Here is a 21,766-nt window from a genome sequence, read left to right as displayed (position 1 = left end):
GGTATTTATATTAATTATACCATTTAACTGCGACATGTTTTAAATTAAAATAATCATGATTTACAGACTATATGAAGTATCACTCTAACAGTTAATTGTTTTTAAATTTTAATATATTTTCGATATAAAATATACTCATAATTTCATAAATTAACACATATATAATTAAAACCGATTGAGAAATGATCAAAAATAAAAATAAAAATAAATAAGATAAACTATTATATAGTCTACATTGCTAACATTTCATATTATTAGTACCTATAATACTTTAAAATTAAAAAAAACTGCTGAGAAAAAACACTCAGTAACTATGTGCAGTGTGCATGATAATTGTTTTTAGATTCCACATATTACTTTTATTTTCGTGCTATTAGAAATTTCACATAATCCATGGCAACAAATGTCTCCACGGATTAATTAAACAAACGAGTTTATTGTACACTATTTTAGATACTCCATACATTACGTACGGAAATATAAAACCATATTTCACGGGAATTTTCCAACAAGCATTAAACTGATATTTATAATAATCTACACCAACTACCAATATATGTGTTTCTATGAATTATCGAATAATAGACAATAGTTTGTTGTTCTGCGTATCTACCACTTGTATATTCAATTATCCGATTAATAACGATAGATTATAAGTAATAATATATTACCAAAATTAACACCATAGTATATCACAATGAGATCTTATTGATTTAGATACTGAATAGTAAAATAATATATTCCTACATGTTGATGTAAAACCTATTTTATTTATTTATTTTCAATACCAAGCGTGTAACCCAAAAATAAAAGTGAAAATGGCAATCAACAACTACATTTTCTAAATTATTTATGAATAATACTAAAACACGGTGAAAAGATGTTTTTTTTGTGTTGCATAAGAAGATATAAAAGTTATATCAGAACCAGTAATAAATAATTTAACAAGTTATTTACAGTTGCATAAGAAGACTCTACAAAAAAACATACTTTAATAAAAGGTTAAAATATTACGGTACCTATCTTTTAAGACGGTAGGGTCGATTTCCAAGCATAGTTTATGTGGTTAATTTATTAATAAGAGGAATAGGATGATTGATTTCGATTTTAAATTTCGTGACATTCCAAGGGCATAAGTACACAAAACTGAAAGTTTAGAATTTAAAAACTTCAATTTTGATAGATTTTATTTTACTTGGACATCATAAAGCATAAAATATAATTTTTTTAAATGTTTAGTTTTATGTTCTAAAGACTTGAAAAGTAGATCATAAAATAAGCATTTTATATTGCTAAACAATAATTTTTTTCGTACGTATATTATAGTAAAAGGATTTAAAGCAAATCTAATGTAAAAAATAATTCCTAAATATTTGTTTTCTAAAATATTTAGAACTAATATGTCCTTAAATGTTATATTAGATATTTTTCTTAAGGAAAAATGTTATATGTACAAATGTAATCACTGTAATGTGCCATTTAGAGAATCAGATGGATAGTTTTTCTTTGTCAAGTTGGTAAGTTTTTGATAGGAATAACTATATTGTCTGCGGCTAGAGGGTTTTTAAAAGTTAGCTAGCTTAAAGATTTTATCGTAAAAGAGAGGAGTCAAAATTGTTTCTCAAGAGACTCTGACTTAAATAAAAGTTACGTGTAAAATATCTGATTTAACATTTAAAACTTGACGATTTTACTGATAAATAGGATTGATAACAATTTTATATTATGTAGGTATATTGTATATATATTGATGCTTGAACCTGATTAAAGGTTTATAACATTGTATCAATTTGTCGTTAAATTGTTTTGAATAAATTAATGTGTTGGTTTTGATATTCTTCAATCAATATTTAATTATTGAATAATTGTGTTTAATTAAAAACTTTTTTTTTATATATAAATTATTTTATATTTGTATTTTATGGAGCAAATTTCCTAGAAGTTTATATCTTCGAAAGTTTCATAATGTTTTATATTTATGTACCCACACAGTTAAATCTATTACTTCTAAGTACACTTATTTAATATCTATAAAGAAGAAAGTACATATTGAACTACTGCAATAAAAATTTATGTTTTTAAGGACAGTTGTAAATAGTTTCGAATGTAACATCGCTATAATTCAGTGTGACGAATTTATCACACGATTGTAAGAAATTTGTATAAAGGGTTGGTAATGTGTTTTATCTTAGTGCAGATCATATAATTGTAACTAGGAAAGATTATATAAGAGTTTTCGGTTAAGTATGACTCTATTATAAGAGCAATATTTGGTCTGTTATAGCTATAAATATAAGGAGAGAAATTATAGTAATTATGTGATTACTAAACTTTAGCTATCTGTGTTAAAAGTACTGTCAGTATTAGATAAAGAAGAAGATTACTATTAAAGCTATGAGATCTGTTAGAACATTTGTTAATTGTAGTGGAACTTCGATTAATGTAGGAGATAGAATTCTTCTTAAAATAGGATCAATTTTATAACTTCTATATTCCACTAATATTTTATTAATGAAATATCTAAGATTGCCATTTAACATTTTTGCATAAAATATTTTTGGTTTAATACAATTCGCATTCTAATTTTATAATCAGAGAAGGAAAAGGTAAACATAACACAGCTGAAGATTTAAGATTTAGTAACTGCTAAACATATCAATAATCGCTATAAAAATATATTTATATTAAATAAGTAAAAAAATATACTTGTATTTCTAAGTAAATAATGATACATAAAGTAAATGTATACAACTCAATATAATATGAATCAATATATATAATTATATAGGTACATTTTATACATAAATAGTACTGACTTTTACTAAAACTTCAATGTCGTTTAATTCTTACCTTAAAAATAAGTTCACCAATAATTAGAAAATTAAAAGATAAGTTTTTTTTAAAGAGTAAAAATGAATAAAAAGATATGTGATCATCAAAAAAAAAGTAGTTGGTCAGAAATGAACATTTTTATTGAAAAAATTGCTCGATTTATAAAGCTAGAAAAAAACACTAAAAATGTATAATATTCATTTTAAAAATGTGAAAAAAATAAATTAAAAATATTATCAAGATTTGAGGGCAAAATATATTACACTAAACTTGAACACTAAAATAAATCGTTTCGAATTTGTACTCTATCCATTAAACATTAAATGCATTGAAATAAATAAATAAAAATAAAATAAATAACTTCAAGTTAATAATTTAACACAAAAAGTTATAGAAACTCGAGTAGTAAAGGATTACGCCTGATATATAAGACATATATATACGTAGATAAAAATTAAATTCTAATGTAGTAAAAAATAACTTCCAATTATTTTTGTAAGAATTTTTTAACTTAATTATTAAGTAAGGAACCATTGATTTTCAAGAGAATATAAACGTAAGAAACTTGGGTATAATTACGGACCTAAATCATAGTTTTATCCATTTTTATTTTTACAAATTGTTTCATACCCAGAACTATATTTTTTACAAGACTTCTATACCCCAAAGCTAATTAATATTAATTGATTTATTTTTCACTCAATTATGAAATAATTTTGTTGATTTAAGAATTATCGAACACTGTTAAAAGGCAAATATTAACTAATCGTTTTTAATAATGTTTTTGAATTAATTAATTAAAATACAAAATAAAATTTGAATTAATTTTATTTTGTAAAAATGAAAAACAATTCTCAAATTTGTTCTGAAAATATCAAATATCTGTATAATTAGTTTAAAACTTTGAAATGATTGAGTAACTGCGATCATTTAATTTTATAAATTAAAATTAATTAATAAATAAACTATTTTTTTTTTTTTAATCTGTAAAACCATATGTCATAAATATTATTCAATTATTTTATAATATAAGCATGCTGTTTCATATAATATTCAATGAGCAATGAGCAATAGGTATATTATTTTAAATGTCTAATTTAATTTAAAGTTTATTATAAAAACTTCAATACTCTCATTTTATTTTCATGCTTTAATTTAAGAAAAACATTTTGGAGGATTTAATTAAATATGTACAATGGTTATAATTTATTTTTGATTTTGTATTTAACCTTGAAGAAATATAATATTATATCGTTAAAATTATTTAAAATAATAAATTTTGAAATTAAAATAAATTAATATTTTACCTACAATGAAATTTGTATTTAATAAAAGTTTATATTAGCTAGATATCAATGATTTATAAATAAATAACCATAATATGAAAAAATTTTCAAAATGTAATGAAAACAATATAATAATATGTATCAGCTTCAAAAATTGTCATAAGTTATCTACATTTTATACGAAGTACATATTGTATACACGAATGTATATAATAACAACCTATAAAATTGCTTCTAATAAACAAAAAATAAATAGATATAATGTAATTTATAATAAAATATGGGCTATGACAATAATTTGTTTTGATATATATATATATATCATTGAATTCTAAAAAAAGTGCTGTAATTATTATTTTCCGAAAAAAACTTTAAAATTTGCCTTAAATAAATTAATACACGATGGCGATGTAATAATGACAAATGACCACATATTAATTATAACTTATAAATGTAACAATAGCATTTAACGTATTACAAGTCACATATATAGGGATATAAAGTTTATAGTATAAAATAAATACTTAATTAAAATTAAAATAAACAAATATTGTAAAATATTTAAGTATTGAATCTTTTTACTTTAGAACTTGTATTCTGTTTCGTTATAATATGGTAATAACTTATAAGGTATTGTATTATCATACAATGTATCTTTATGTAGTAGGTACTTATAATATTCAGTTACCAGTTACAATAACCTTGACAATAGAATATTAATATATTATCCAAAAATATTTATTTTTTCCTATGTTATCATGTATAAATATTTTTTATGCAAATAAAACCATATATACTTTTGCATTACACTGAATACTGACAATAGTTCGATCACATATCTGTTATAAACAGATTCTCGTTTACTCAATAAAAGGGTTATGTGATGGACATTTTACTATATAAATCCTTCGAAATTTATACATCTATTTACCATTATACTCTTGTTATTCAATATTTTGATTTTAAATATTGAATTACAAGATGTTTGGTATTGGGTAGCTATATACTATTGGGTTATACTTGATAATCAATTTGTAACAGAGTAAACCATTTGAAAAATTTTTTTTTTACATTTACCAGTGAATGATATTCAAAAATTAATTAATTTTTCTTTGAATTAATATTGATTGATACAAAATATTTATATCACATAAATTATTATCCTAAATTAAATATTTGTAAACATAGCAATTTTATGCAGCCCATAATATCCCACATAAATACATCAATATAGGTTTATATATTTAAGTTTTTTGTATTTCACATATAACTTTATGTATTTTTAACCTGATTAATTATATATATACCTATCTTGTTCATTAATAGGTAGATACCTAATGAGATTGAAAGTATCTATTCATTAGACATTTTTTTTTCAACATAATTCAAAGGTAACATAAATAGTGACGTCTTTAATATTACGTTTTAGATAATCGAATCAGAAGATAATTCAAATTATCATAAAATTGTAAAAAAAAAAAAGAATTTAATTGATGACACAAAAAAAGGGTTTTCAACTAATTTAATTTAAGTTTATATTATTTGTATTAGGCTAAGAGGTTAGTGCAAACCATACCAGTAATTAAATAAATAAATAAATAAAGTATTTAAAAAAAAAAAAAATAATATTTTTACTTACATAAAAAATGCAGTAAAGGATATTTTAATATAAAATACTTATATTCTTTCAATTAATGTTTATGGGTCCAATCATGTTCACAGCTAATAGTTTTTAAATAATCATTGGCTATTCAAATTCAACAAAAAATGTGATGTTAAATTAAATAGTAAAATGTGGTAATTTACGGTAATAGTAAACGAGAAGTTTTTACAAAAGTTCATAAAAATTAGCTCTAAGCAAATAAACAAAAATGTCTTTAGTTGATCATAACAAAACGTCCATACTATTAAGTACCTATTTAGTTTTATTATTATTTTATTATATTACCAAAATATATTTATTTTATCACAATATTACATAATTCTATACACATAAATATCTATATAATAATATGATACGAATCATATAATATTCAAATATTAACAAATATTATATTATGGAAAACCTATAATTTGAAAAAATTTAAAAAGGTTTATATCAATTTTTCACTGATAAAAATAAATATAAAAGTATTTAGTATAATAATACTTACCATTTCAATTTATTTTATAAATAAATAGCACATTATTATTTACTCACACCTTGTGTCCATGTACATTGTACACGGTTTTAATGATATATAATAGGTATTTCCAATAAATTTAGTTTATATTGGAGATAATAAATGTAGGTACATAATATGCACAAATATAATAAGTGCCTAACTATACTTAAGTGAAATATGCAGAAGTCGTCTAGTATATTAATTTAATGTTAAAATATGTTGAAATATATAATTATTAAAAAGGAAATAAAAACAGCTATACTTATACAGTCAATAACAATAATATTTAATTAAATTATTATAAGTACATTCATATTATTTACTTATTAAACTATAGTAAATTATTAAAGGCTACATACATTTTCCATTCATGCAATTTTCATGATACGTTTTTTATTTTTCATCAATTAACCAAAGATATTCAAATAAATGTTTAAAATTTAAGATTGCAACATAATATAATTAACAAATAACGAAGATTTATTCTTCTTTTTTTATTCACCAATCACTAAAAAATGTATATTTATATATAAAACAAAAATGGAAAGGTTTTTGTATGAAAAATATAAAATGTTTTGCACAAATAAATATGTTTAACTATTAACTTATTCATGTATCTACCCACAGAAATTTTTTTTTATACCTATATGAATCAAAAAAAATATTATTTAGATCATTAAAAGTTTAATTTTACTTTGCAATGCTTAAATTTTATTTCAGTTTAATAAAAAAAAATAATATTTAAAATATTCTAGCGATTTAATAATTTAGTGCAATATCTTAAATAATATAATATTTTCTTCATTGACAATTCCTTGGAGAAGAATTTCATTTGCATAAATTTTTATTGTATGAAATGTTAAAAATTTATAAGAAAAATAACATTGCAAGTACCATTAAATATTTAAATTGTCGTTAAGTTATATGCACATATACAATGTACCTATTTTATTTTAAATTTTTGTTAAGTTTAAATTTTTAATGAAACTCGTAAAACCATTGTAACCTAACGCTATACGTTCGTTTATTTTGATAACATGCCATTATTACTAATATACAAAAATATATATAAAATATTTTTTATACTGTTGCTTACAAAAATTACTCTTGCAGTTTTCACAATAAAACCTAATGGGCAAAAGCCAACATTTCGTATACATTAGCTTAACTTGCACATGTTCATATATTCACTCACTGTCAAAAGGGGCTCATATACATATTTTGTTACTTTGTGGTTTAGAACAAAAAATGAAAATAGTATTTGCTAATTGTATGTATAATATTCTGTTGACTTGAATAAATTACATACATATCTTTTGTATTTGTAAAATATATAAAATATAACATTCTGAACACTGGACAGACAGTCAGTTAACGGTTGTCAGTTAATATGACACACACACACACATCATAACACGAAACTATTAGATGGATATCTATGCTGTCCAACTGAAGCTATAAATTTTTACAAGGAGACTATACATACGAGTAGCTTATATACATAGTGTGTATACAATGTTACATATTCTACCATTTCACAATAGCTCAACAATGGTATGTCAGTGGCAAAGCTATAGTATTGTTTAACCGGACAAAATGTATTTATAATCCCTAGTTTTTAGAAAAATTAGCTAATAATTTGGTATTAAGTTAGCGAAACTTTTAAAAAATTACAAATAAAATAAACCAAAATTTAACAAATATTACGAATTTTACAAAAAAACATCACTGTGGAAAATTTTAGATTGTTTTTAAGATGTTAGACAAATTTTTAACTGTTGGAGTAAACTTCGTAAAACCCCTCATAACGCTTAAATTATTGTCCAATAAGTTGTCTAACAAATTAACTACAAAAATTTTTTGATTGATTTAAATGAGTTCTATAATATATTAAAAAATGTACCACTAAGTTTTTAGACGTAAATTGTGTCCTAAGATAAATATAATTTGATGAAAAATACACGAATATATATTATTTAAATTTAAGTTACAACAAAAATTCAAAGAAAATTTCTATTGCGTAGTATTCATATTTTTCTGTAAATTGCATAGTTTTTCCTGATTATTTTGAAAAATAATGTATTGACTACTAGGACCACCATCAAAATTCAAGGTTGAAACGTTTTACTGTTTTAAGGTGATGTTAAACACAAAAATAAACCTTAACAAACTTACTTCATTGCAAAACAAATCTAAAATAAATAAATAAAAGTTACTATTTTTAATCACTTTACGTTGTTAACTTTAGTTTTTAGTATAGCATAACAGAGGTAGACTGACCAATGTGACCATGGGACTAGGAGATGCAAATTAGGGCCTATTTCATACTTTAGGCTGAAATTTTGTTCATCATTAAATAATAACTAGATAATTGGACCAAGTTGAAATCTTAGATCACCTCTGCATATTTTATGAATACATTTTTATATAACCATACAATATATTGTACACACATTAGATTATATAAATTATTATACGTAAATATTATTGAACATTATAGATAGTAAAATCATTTACTCTAATTCTAACCAACAAAAAAACACATGAAACGATAAGCGAATAGATATATGTTTTCTGGTTATCGCAATATTATATTATAACACAACATATTATAATATATGCTTTTTAGCAATAACGTTATCCCGAAAATAAAATCTTCCGTAGTATTTCGCCAACACTGAATTAAGAAGAAAACATATTTATAGTTAAAATGTCATGATAAATAACTCGAAATTCGAATTTAATTACAATTTGTGGTTATACTTTTTTGAATACCTATTTACTGCGTATCGTTGTCTTATTTCTATAGAAGTTGACGCGAAAAATGTATGTTTTGTTCTATCAAAATAATTATTATTCTAGTTGCTTTTTTGAACAACAAATTACAGTGGAGGATTGGTGTATCAGAAAATTTGGTTCTTGTTAGGCCACTATATTATTATATAATCACAAAAAAGTTATAGTTTTGTAAAATAAGCATAAAATATTTAAAGGATAAATATTTAGGTATTATTTTATTACTATTTTATTACTGATAATAACAACTAATATTGACTTAGATTATATATTGATAATATTTATTAAAATTTACGTAAAGTCAAATCATAACATAAAAATAAGTAGTACGTTGTATTAAAAACTATCTATCAATATCAATTATTATAAATTTAAATGATTTTTTTTGAAGATCATACAAATCAATTTATTTATCAAAATGATTGTAGACACACCAAAGCATTGCAAGTATCTTGTTAGAAAAAATTTCACGCTAGAATATTATAAAATTATAGCATTTAAAGTTGTAAAGTTTCTCTTTCTTTAAGTATACTATTTATAAGCTATCATATAATTATGTATAGAAAATTTTACATTAGCATTTTGTGTGATACATGAATAATGTAGTTACTACATTATTTACAGTTGTACATAACTTGGCCTAAACGTATTATCTACTTTGAAATTCTTTTGAACCAAAGTATAAAACCATCTTTATTAAAACATCATCTTATTAAAAAACATTCGATTTAAAAAAATAAACCAAAAGAATATCGTGTTTGAAAATTATCTGAGATGAATAGTACAAAAAAAATTGTATCATCTTTCAGCAGTAGTACTAAAAAAATAGTGGAAGCATATTTTTAGCAAGCTTAAGAATAGCAAAGTGTGGAAAACCTCATAACATTGGTGAAAAACTGATTTTACCGGCGGTAAAAGGTGTAGTAACTTGTAGATTAAATTAACTGTTAGCTAAACAACTTGATATGACATCACTGTCGAATAATACAATCATAGTCACTGGGTTGAAAGTATGGCAATGAACTATCATTGGTGCAATATTTAAAAAGATAAACCTTTTTTTTTTTTTTTTTTGTTAAAAATGGATTAAATTGGAAATAGTGAGTTGGCTTTTGTTCTGACGGTGCTTGAGCTATGACAGGTAAACACGGAGATATTTTCACTAAAATAAAATTGGCTATATAAATTGATAATTAAGTATTTTTTTTTTAGATGAGAAATCCATTCATTTTGAATTTAGACGACACTACTAGAACACTAACTATACACTATACAATGAAAAAGAGACTCTGGTAGAATTATCATGCGACAAAAGTTTGAAAATGGAATTCACTAAATTGGAATTGGGTGAGTTTTGGATAAAGATTAAAAACAAATATCCGTCGCTATCTAGAAAAACGTTCTTATTTTTAATATCATTCACAACAACTCTTCTTTGTGAAATTAGCTTCTCCTCAATGCTCGTAGTAAAAAACAAGGTTCAAAATAAACTAAATAACAATACAACTTTACGCTTAAAATAAAGTATTACTGAACTAGATATTTTGTGGCTAATATAAAAATCCATGGTTTTAATTAAAAAATTTTTATTTCATTCATATCTTAATCAAACAAATTTTGAAATTTAAGTAAATAATAATGCCTTTTTGGGTAAGGAGAGAGATTTATGTTTGAGATGCCGGTTTAATTTATATTTCCCGAGACGAAAACATTTACCAAACCGCCATTGGACGAATATCAATTCATCGACTGAAATAGGAATTTATTAATAAGCGACCGCAAAACATACGTTTTTAAAAATTACATGAAATATTAAAATATAAACCATGTACATATACTTATTTCCTAAAATCCGCCTACCAAAAATATAAAATATCAAAAAAATTGTATTTTTTTGTGTGATAATAGCTTTTCCTATTGGGTTTGATCATATATTAACGTCTAGGTAATGAAGATTAGAATAATTAGTACAAAAACTTAAACTATCATAGGTCATAAACATTGTAATATATAGTAAATAAAAATCTGTACAAAACACCAAATAATACCCTCAAATTTTATATACCATGTAATGAGCAAACATTTCAACAGTTTTTTTCATTCAATAAAATAGACAAAAGTAATTTGGAAAACTCAAATTATTTCTCTACAAATCGAGATAATTTTTTAAAATATAAAAATTATAAGTTAAAATGAACAATTAAAATATGGTACAAAATATTTTTGAATTATATTGTTGCGTCCCGATAACAACATCGATTCATGTATCAACACGGAAATGAAAATACTTCATATATTAAATATAAAGTAAATCTTTATTTAATTTAGACTTACATATAAAAATACATTATTGTAAGTACAATATTTTGGTGAGCGGTGTACGACCTGACTCCAAAAATACTGATAATCAAGACAATTAGTGATGTTACAACCGGCCTTTAAGCATCTTGGATATACCTAACCATCTGACGAGATCTTGCCCAAGTTGCGCTTATAAATGATCTACACACAATGAGAGTCGGCGTCGGAGGGGGTGATTTACAATGACACGTGCACCCTCGTTTCGTGATTAGTATTCTGATAAGTGATAGCCCTTATCTTCTCACAGTTTCGATGTTTTCTGAGAAGTTCAAGCCGTGTAGTTGTGTCTAAATTTCTTAATTAAATAATACAATGCACACACTATCCGTCCTGGCTTCTAATTGTCTGTGTCATTCCCTACATGGATCATGTATCACCTTGTGTGAATATATCTCTTATAAATTATCAATATTATTACATGATCCGTTTATATAAGTATTACAATAAATTATCAATATTATTATGGGGCCTATGATATAAATTATCAACACTATTGCAGAATCCGTAACAATATTATAAGCATTAACTATATTAATACGAGTATACCTATTATATTCACAAAATCACTGATAATGTATATTTTTTAAGTTATCGCAGTTAATTAAAATTATAAAACTAAGTCTAACCTATCAATCACTAAAAAATATTTTACATTAATTATCATAACAAATAATGTAAAACATCTTAAAATTTTACGTTAAAAACTATCTGTATTATTAAATGTTAACCGAAATAACAATCCACTTACAACAACTAGTAATAACAAATAAGATTTTTTTTCATGCATATAACCAAATGCAAGTAATAATGTGGTTATAATTTAAGTAAATAATAATAGTAGTAAGCCATCCAAAATAACTGTTTCAATCCATTTTCTAAAATCTTCAAAATCGGTCAAGCAATTTTGGTTTTTATGAACCTCAGCCATACATATTTTCTCTTATATAATAGCTGTTACCCATCATTTTTATTTTAATACTCTTAAGATCCACTCAGAATTCAAAATAATATATGTTCAAAATTTAGTACCAATTAATCAAAAAACATGGATTTGCATAGTCATTTAGAACATGACCTGATAAATGATATCTGTATTGGCCGACTATTTTATTATAATCTATCTATCAGTCATTTTCATAATGTTACGGTTGAAATATCTTTAGTTGTTTTTTTTTTTTTTTTTTGTCGAAATGTGTAACCAATGGCAAATGGCAGCTCTATAATAAAAATAAAAATAACGTTCGTTTTTCATAAGCTGAAACAAAATTCATGTATTAGCCACCTTATAGTGAACTATAAGTGTTGAAATACGAAACCCTATAAACTATTCGCGAGTTTCAAGGAATCTGTTGATATAACTTTTATTAAAAACGGTCCAATAGTTTTTAAGTCTATAACGAACAAAGAAAGAAACATTTATTTTTATATATAGATAGATAGATAAATCACACATTTCATTTTACATGAACAACAAATGTGAAATACTTCAAATATTTTTAACACTGCAAATAAACATATAGATCTATCGATTTAAAATGGTATATTATAATCTACCATTTCTAAGGATACTAAAAAAATAATCCATATAATACAATAACTTATTACACGAAATTCAGTTTAGAATTCAATCAAACTATACAAGTTTTTTAATCAACTGAAAACTGAACAATATATTATTCAAAATATAGCAACACATTAGTGCTATTTTTTGATATTACACAAACTTTTATTCAAATGTGTGATCTACCTATTAAATCGTACAATGCATTACAGTTACTAACCTAAATTTATTATTTTTATATATAAATTTATTGTTATTAAATGATAACATATTTAAACGAATTACATAAGTTCTAGTAAGTACAGTATTAATTGATTCTTTTTTTTTTAAATTTTTATATATCAAAAATAATTTGTTTGATTTAATTGTTATTATTAACTTTTAAGCTTACTTAATTAAGTAGGTATATTAAATACGATCCATAAAAATAATTATACAAAACATGAAGTAGGTATATAAATTATTGTACATAATTTATACTTTAAGAACAAAATGTTTTAATTTCAAACTAAAAATACTATTAGCAGGTTATTAAATGTACATGTGTTGCAGTAACTATTTGAATTTTTTTTACAAGTATAATTTAAGTAAATTTGTTATCGTTCAAAACATACATTTTAATTCAGTAATATTTAATGTTAGTTAAATTTTATTACAGCCCTAACATTTCATAGAAACTCTCACAAAATAGATTATTATTTTTAAACAAATTATTAATATTACTGTAACAATCAAAGCCAAAATTCTATTAAAAAACAAAAAATATATAAACAATTTTCATTTTAATGTATATTTTAGTTCAATATGTAATAATTCTGATTAACTAATAACACAACCACTGGTTAATTATTAGTCAAGAGTTACGATATCTAATAATTAATTAAAATATTAATTGTCTTCAATACAATAATAGTGAGTTAAATAAAATACATTAGTTTCTCAAGATTTTAAAACTCAGTGCTGATAATATAAAAATTAAGAAACAAACAACATGGTTCAAGATAACATATTTTTCACAAAGTATATTTTTATTTTTTTTTCAAAAACCACAAAAATGTGCATATTATTTTATAATTTAAAATACATAAAATGTTCCATTTTATAGCAAAGCCAAAAACATTTAATATAAGGTTCCTCATAAAAAGTTTATTATAAGACCGAAAATTATAAAAAAAAAATGTGTAAACATTTTAAGTTTAAATTTGGACGAGATTTTTATTGGGGTAAAGATTTCAAGTTATTTTTTTGTATTATAACATAATTATTTTAAAAACATTTAAATTTAATTTTAAGCTTTAGATCGTTTACATTACAAACCTATTTGCATCGTTCTATTTTAAATTAATATAGACTCAAAAGTTAATAACAATAATATATTATGATATAAATAGTATATACAACTATTCTAATTTATTATTAATAAAATAATAAATTCAATTTTTTTAACAAAACATAATTTTATCAACTGTATTATTTATAGTAAAATAAATTAATAAATAATTAAAATATCAACATAAATGTATCATAAATATACTTACTATTATGGCTGATGGCCTATGTTCGCTTAGAATTGTTTTTCTTACAGAATAATTTATCATTGAATTCAAATTTAACTGGAATCACCTATTTCTCTCTTTTTATATTTTTATTCAATAAACTTATGTTTTGTAACTAATAAAACAATTGAATCAAAATAAAAAATGAAAACAATTTTTTAATTTATATATTATATAATAATAGTAATTTAAATCGATATACAATGAAATACAAATAAATAATTTAATAAAAATAAAATAAACAATAAAAACCTAATAATTATTTTTATTGTACAGTGTATAAGCTTAACCAGAATACCCTATCTTGCATTAGCTTAACATATATAAATTAAAGTTAGATTTAGTATAACAATGTTTATACAGTCGTAAACATATCTTTACGTTCACTCAACATCTCTTATCGAAATAAAAATTCATAAAAATGGTAAGCACTAAATTTCATATGAATTTTTTGATTTTCTCCAAAACTAATAAGTCTATTGAAATAAAAAATAAAATAATATTTCAAAACCGAATAAAATTGAATAAGCAAACTTGATATTTATTGTCTTAAAAGTACACGTCATGTCATACTTATCAATTTCACTTTTACGGTTTTGGTCTAAAATCAAACTACGAGTATTATAGTGTAATTGATGTCTTAAAGTTGAACTCAATGATAAATTTTTACATTCGAAAATTAATTTTTAACAAAGAACGTACGTCAAGTGCTTACACTTTAAAGTATATTTGAGTACACTATCTATGCTGCAATTTTTAATAAATTTAATATAAGATTAAACTTATTTAGAAAAAAAAAACTTATGAATTTAACTTAAGAATTTTTGTATATTTTCGATTAAGATTTTTTAAAAATTTAAATCATATATTATAATTAATTTTCAAGATTATCATACATCAAAATAAATGTTAAAAAATTAAAAAGTTTATATAATAATATATAAAAAAAAAAAAATCGAACATTTTTAAATTTTCATCATATATAGAAAAGACTATTATAAATATTAAGTAATAGAGTATCTGTGTTTGAATTTTAAAAAAAAATCGATTTTTTAAAAATCCTCCTGGCGTAAAAATCCTGGTTTTTCCTTAATTTTGTTTTGTTTTCTCAATTATTTTCAAAATAAACGAAATTATCAATTTCACCTGTTAAAAGTACCAACTAAATCCAATCAATTTAATTTGCCATCATGATATATTAAAGTTGAAAATCAATTGTTCTAATGCAAATCATGTTGTTTTTGTATATATCCGAGTACACAAAAATATGAAAAATACAAATATATATACATCATTATAAAAACAATATATTCATCGGTCTGCTTAAAATCTAAACATTTTCAAGTAGATAAACTAATAAATTACAATATTCTGAGTTTCATTTGGGATCAAACGAATTTAATATTAATTTAGTTGTTAATGGGGTAAAGGAATCTTTAAAATTTTAATTTTGATAATACTTTGTCATGGTTTCAATAGGAACTCTCAAGACAAGGAAACGGAAATTCTAGCTTTTAACATAATAAATTAATACAGTCCGTTGATCCATTTATATATTTTATTGGTGATAAAACTATAAGTACACAAAATACATTACAATAATCCTTACCATAATACAAAATAAAGTAGTTAATTATTACAATAGAATAAAAAACAATTTAAAGAAGTTATTTGATACCGTTATAAGGTAAAAACCTTTTTATTAGCGTACGGAAAGTTCTTGTACAAAAGGCAAAATAAGTAAAATATTTACAGAAATTAGAAATGCAATTAAATACAAAGAATCGCGTATAGATATAACAATGATGAACAATAAAATCTTATGGCAATGGCATACTATAACAAAATTAATGTAATTATTGTTTTCATAAGTACAAGTTATAATGAAAATATTTATTATTGACAGACAACTATTTTTTTAAGTCTGTTATACTTCTCTTAAATGTTACCGTTTTAAACGGTATCCGAACAAGATATTATTTTAAGCTACCGTTATGTTGTATATGTAAAAAAAATGTCTATTATGTCAATTCAAACGTCTTGTGTTTTTGTGTGATTGTTAATGTAAAATTCAAGTGCGTAGGTACCCAGCAATTTTTTTTTTACTTTTTATAACCAATTGGTGTTTTTGATACATTTTGGATAGGTACTTATAAAAAGGAAGAAAACTTGAAAATCGATAATTAAAATTTATCTAAATAAGATGTAAATAATCTTACTTTCATTGGTATAATATATTAGATAAAAATATTTTCTTTAGCAAGTTTAAAATTGTATTTCAAATAAACAATGCAATCAAGAATAAAATTTAGACAAAATATAAGTTTAATGTTTTATTATTTAAAAATTACAAATAAGTGATAAATAGTAAAAAGTAATATGATATAAAATGTTGAGATTGTTTGAGTAAACTTATTAGAGTGAAGTACTTTAAACTTTATATTTATGAACTTTAAAAGCCTTAAATCTTAATATTTCTTTAAATTTACCAAAGTTAAAAACAAAATTTAATAAATATCTTAATGTCAGTAGAATAGTACTTAAATAAAATATTTGAGGGTACTAATAATAAATTTCAAGATTTTAAAAATTGTTTATTTTAGATTAACAAAAAAAACATTAAAATTTGAATTAGATGAAATCGTAATTTTAATGTTTCTCAATAAATTTTCCGTACTAGTTTAACTAAAATTTTCAAATTTTGTAAAATAATGTTTTAAAAGTAACAAATATACATATAATATTTTTAGTATAAAATTGATTTTCACAAACCGATTTTATAAAGGTATTTGATAGAATAATTTTAATATATATATAATATCATTGAAGATAAATGAATATTTTACCAAAGATAATTTCAATTGAATTTATCTAGATAAGAAAATTTTTAATCTAAAATAATCAATAGGTAACTAGGATTATATGTAACAGTGGTAACACTGTTTGTCTGTTACTCGTAATCTTTTATTATGATATCGTTTTCTTTTATGTTAACCTAACGTTTTATATTAAATATTTATATTATATTATTTAATTTATTATATTAGTGAATTATATTATATTAAACAGTCTTATACTAATAAGTTAAAAATATCGATTTTCTTTATAGGTATGTATTGAGTAATAGTTTTATTGTATTATTATATTTATACTAATAAAAGATTTCTTTTATAGTTATTGAAAATCGATCGACTTATTATTATTATTATTATTCTATCAGAATAAAACAAAGTTACAAATCGATATTTTTAACTTATTAGTATAAGACTGTTTAATATAATATAATTCACTAATATAATATAAATATAACTATATATATAGTTTACTTTATCATGATAAGATAATTACCGATGAATAATTTTTACTCTTATCTATTTTACTGGATGACGTAGTTTTGGTCAATTTATTTGATTTTTAATATTATTTAATATTCATCTACTTGTTTTTCGAAACTGAATGTTTATTAATGAGTGTTTGAGAAGAGTCAATACAAAAGGTACCCATAACTATTTGTTATATCAAAAAAAAAAAAATCAATTAAACCAAAGTAAAAAACAATAATTTATATAAATTAAAAAATTTCACTGTATTATACTGAGTGAAAACATTTTTTAATTTTAGGATGGAGTATTAAGTATTCTAACAATATTATCTATAACTATAGGAAATTTCTTAGTATACAATGATTAATAATTTTTGTGTGGTACAAATTAGGTTCTTAAATCCAAATTTTACAGATTTTAATATTAAAATATAAAATATGTAAATGCGTGTATCTGTGTTTAAGAATACTTAGTTGAGCCTATTCAATACATTTTTAATAATTTAACCATAGAATATTAATTTAACGATTTATTTCAAAACATTAGAATTTTGCTATGTTTATCAAATCATTTTATTTGATTAATTATATTTAATAATTTAAAAAAATAAATATGATAGTAATTATTCAGGCAATTTAATGATGAAAATAAAATCTGAGGAAATATATCAGGCCGTTCGTTACATTCTTTATCGTTATTATCTTCTTTTTATTGAAATAATATGAACGTGATAAACTAAAAAATTCACCTGATTTAATTTTTTTGCTGACTTGAACAAAAAAAATAACATATTATCAAAACCCTAGACTGTTTTCGTTAATTTAAATTTAAATACGTTATTTTAACTTTCCAGACAAATTGTTTATAGTCACTAGTCAATCTAATTTTTATGCTAAATTAAGTTTTTATCTTACGTAAATCATAAGAAAAAATTACGATCGATTTTAGCAATAGTCAATGCATAATAAAAACTTTATTTAAATGAAACAGTGCAAATTGTTTACTTATTTCATTATAAATTATCCAATAAGTTATTTGGTTATCGACGTATTGTAACTATAAAAGTTTGTTGTCCTGTGAAATTAAATCTATTTATAATTTATTATAATCGTTTTACGTAATATTATTATTGTTTATTTCCTATTATATTTTAACTTATAAACACACGAATAACTCTTATTAAAATAACACAACTTAAATGATAAAATAAACGTAAAAAATATTGAAAATATAAATTCAGTAAGACTTTTAGGTTTTATGCGGAAAAAATAATCGTAGGTATGGTTGTCATATTTTAACATTATTCTTAATTCTTCGCTTTGTTCTTTACTTTGTTCTTAACGATATCATATCACTTTCTCAATCAAATAAATTTTTATGTTAATTAAAATGGGTTAATTTAATATACCTATCAAAACGTTCTGTAGTATAATAATATATTTTGATTGATGTAATTAAATTTTGATTAATAATACAATTAAGAATTTCAAAAGCAGCACGTACAAAACACCGTTTATTATTTATTAACGAGTAAGTATCTACTATAAACGTATTTTACATAGGTGCCTATCGATATAATTTAATATTTTAGTATTATGCGTCATAATCAGTCCTAATAGAAGAACGTTTATTAAAGATTCATTTTGACGGGACCGACGGAGGTACATAATATTATAATAGTTACAAGGTACATTTTACATTTATCATGAATTCAGTACGTCATATTATGTACATTTAATCACTTGACATTAATAACATTAAAATTATAGACAATGATATTTTAGGCGTATCATTATATAATATACATTTAAGGTTCAAGAAAAACTAATGCACTTAATTATTTTTTGTACTATAGTAACAATAAACGTATTCATAATAATATATAACTGTATAATTTCTGATTTAGAAAAATTTACAGGATACGTAATCGCGATACTCTGTCTAAATATTCTTTGTAAATCATCAATGTTAAATTAATGGGTTTTTTTTATTTTTTCAATAAGTGTCATTCATATTTTTATTTGCTTTAATATGAATAAAATATTGTCCTTTTCTTACACGTTATCAATCTATTGTATTACAGTATTAAATAATACGCCCAATTCAAATATATATTATATCATATTAAAGCAACTCTTTTGTTGTTAAACATTTTTTAATATATGATATATTGATTTATTATATTACATTTATTATGATTATGTATATAACTCAACTTTTCCCATGAAAAATTAACGAACATAAAAATATGCAGTGCTATATCCATGAAGTAACGGGCAAATTGTCATCTGTATATTTTGTTATGTTAACCAATTTTATCAATCTAGATATTTTAATTGTTATGTATTGGATATAGCACTAAAACTGAAATTAAAATAAACCTAGTCATTAATAAGTCTATATAATTTGCAAACACAAAAACATTGCCTTTTTTTGTACATTTGAATAACTAATAATACATCAATTATTATTTTAATTTATTTAAAATTAAAACTCAAATTCAAAACTATATACAACATCCTCGAGTTTCAAGAAATGTATTTAAATAATTTTTATTGAAATCAGTCTAGTCGTTTCTAAGCTTAACGCAATCAAACATTCAAACTTTTGTGTATTCAATTTCAACAAAATTAATTTATATTTTAAAGTTAACGATCAACATAAGTGTGTTTTAAATAACATCGATATCAATTTAATTTCCAATAAGCATTATTATCTTTAAAATTTTGATTTAAAAAAATAAAAAAACAAAACACTTACTAAAAAGGACTGGCAAGTGGCAACATAAAATATTTTATCAATACAAACTTAGATTATATTTAATCTACAATAATCGAATATGTTCAATTTTGTGTGTATACTTAGTCACATAATATAAACTGATATTTATGTATCTGAATTTGTTAATTTATTTAAATTAAGGATATTTACAAAATCCAGGATAATATTTTAAAACTAATATCAACATTTAATCAAATTACAAGATTAAATAATATATCGATAAATATGTAAATCGCAAAAAAACACTATAATCCATTTTAAAATATAAAGCCAATTGTCCACAAACTGTATTGTGGCTAAGTATACTAAAAGGTTTTTAGCATATTCAAATTCGAAATGCAAATAATGTGTCCATTAAATTCCATTATTTATATATCTAAAAATAATACACACTCTCACATATATTACATATGTATCATAATGTAAAACAAACATCAGATAATAACAGATAATATCGTATCGATGATGTTGATAAATATTTAATAATTTTAATTTTTTTATTATTATTTAAAACTAATATCATGCAGTTACTCTTTGATGAAATACAACGAACTGTCCGTAAACGAATAGTACACCACAAAAAATTGAAATAAATAAAATATTAAAATGGATTTATAATTAAGATACTAAATTGATTAAAATTAAATTACATAAATTTTCTTTTTACTATAGAATTCAGGCATTGTAAAACGAAATACAATTTATTTAAATAATTTAAAAATATTATGATAACTAAAACTTTCAACTCAATTCTTTTACACTTCATTAAATATTTAACAACGTTTAAAGTGTAAAATGTTGACTATACACTTTAATTGAAAGAAGAGGCACATAAGCTATAGAGTTATAGTTACTTTATAATATTATATATACTACACTATAAAATAAAACGATAATAGTCGATCAAATAAATATAATGATGTAGTTTCGTTTATAAAACATGAGTATTTTTTACTATCTCTACGAAAATATATTTATAGAAATGAATTGCATACTCTATTATGGATGGTTGTAGGTTATGTAAGATATAAATTCACTTACAACCAAAGGATAAGTGTCATTCAATTGAATTCGTATATACTCGTAGACATATTATAATTTATTA

The 21,766-nt window shown here is 22.2% G+C and overlaps 1 protein-coding gene across 2 annotated transcripts in view; it reads right to left on the bottom strand.

Moving 5' to 3' along the window:
- Positions 1–21,766, bottom strand: part of LOC112594218 (diuretic hormone receptor-like) — a 72,735-nt gene that overhangs the window by 9,812 nt on the left and 41,157 nt on the right. The gene's annotated exons all lie outside the window — the stretch shown is intronic.

This window comes from Melanaphis sacchari, unplaced genomic scaffold, assembly GCF_002803265.2.
Source record: "Melanaphis sacchari strain LSU unplaced genomic scaffold, SCAv2.0 Contig221_pilon_pilon, whole genome shotgun sequence".
Classification (NCBI taxonomy): domain Eukaryota; kingdom Metazoa; phylum Arthropoda; class Insecta; order Hemiptera; family Aphididae; genus Melanaphis; species Melanaphis sacchari.
This window is presented reverse-complemented; position numbering and strand designations above follow the sequence as displayed.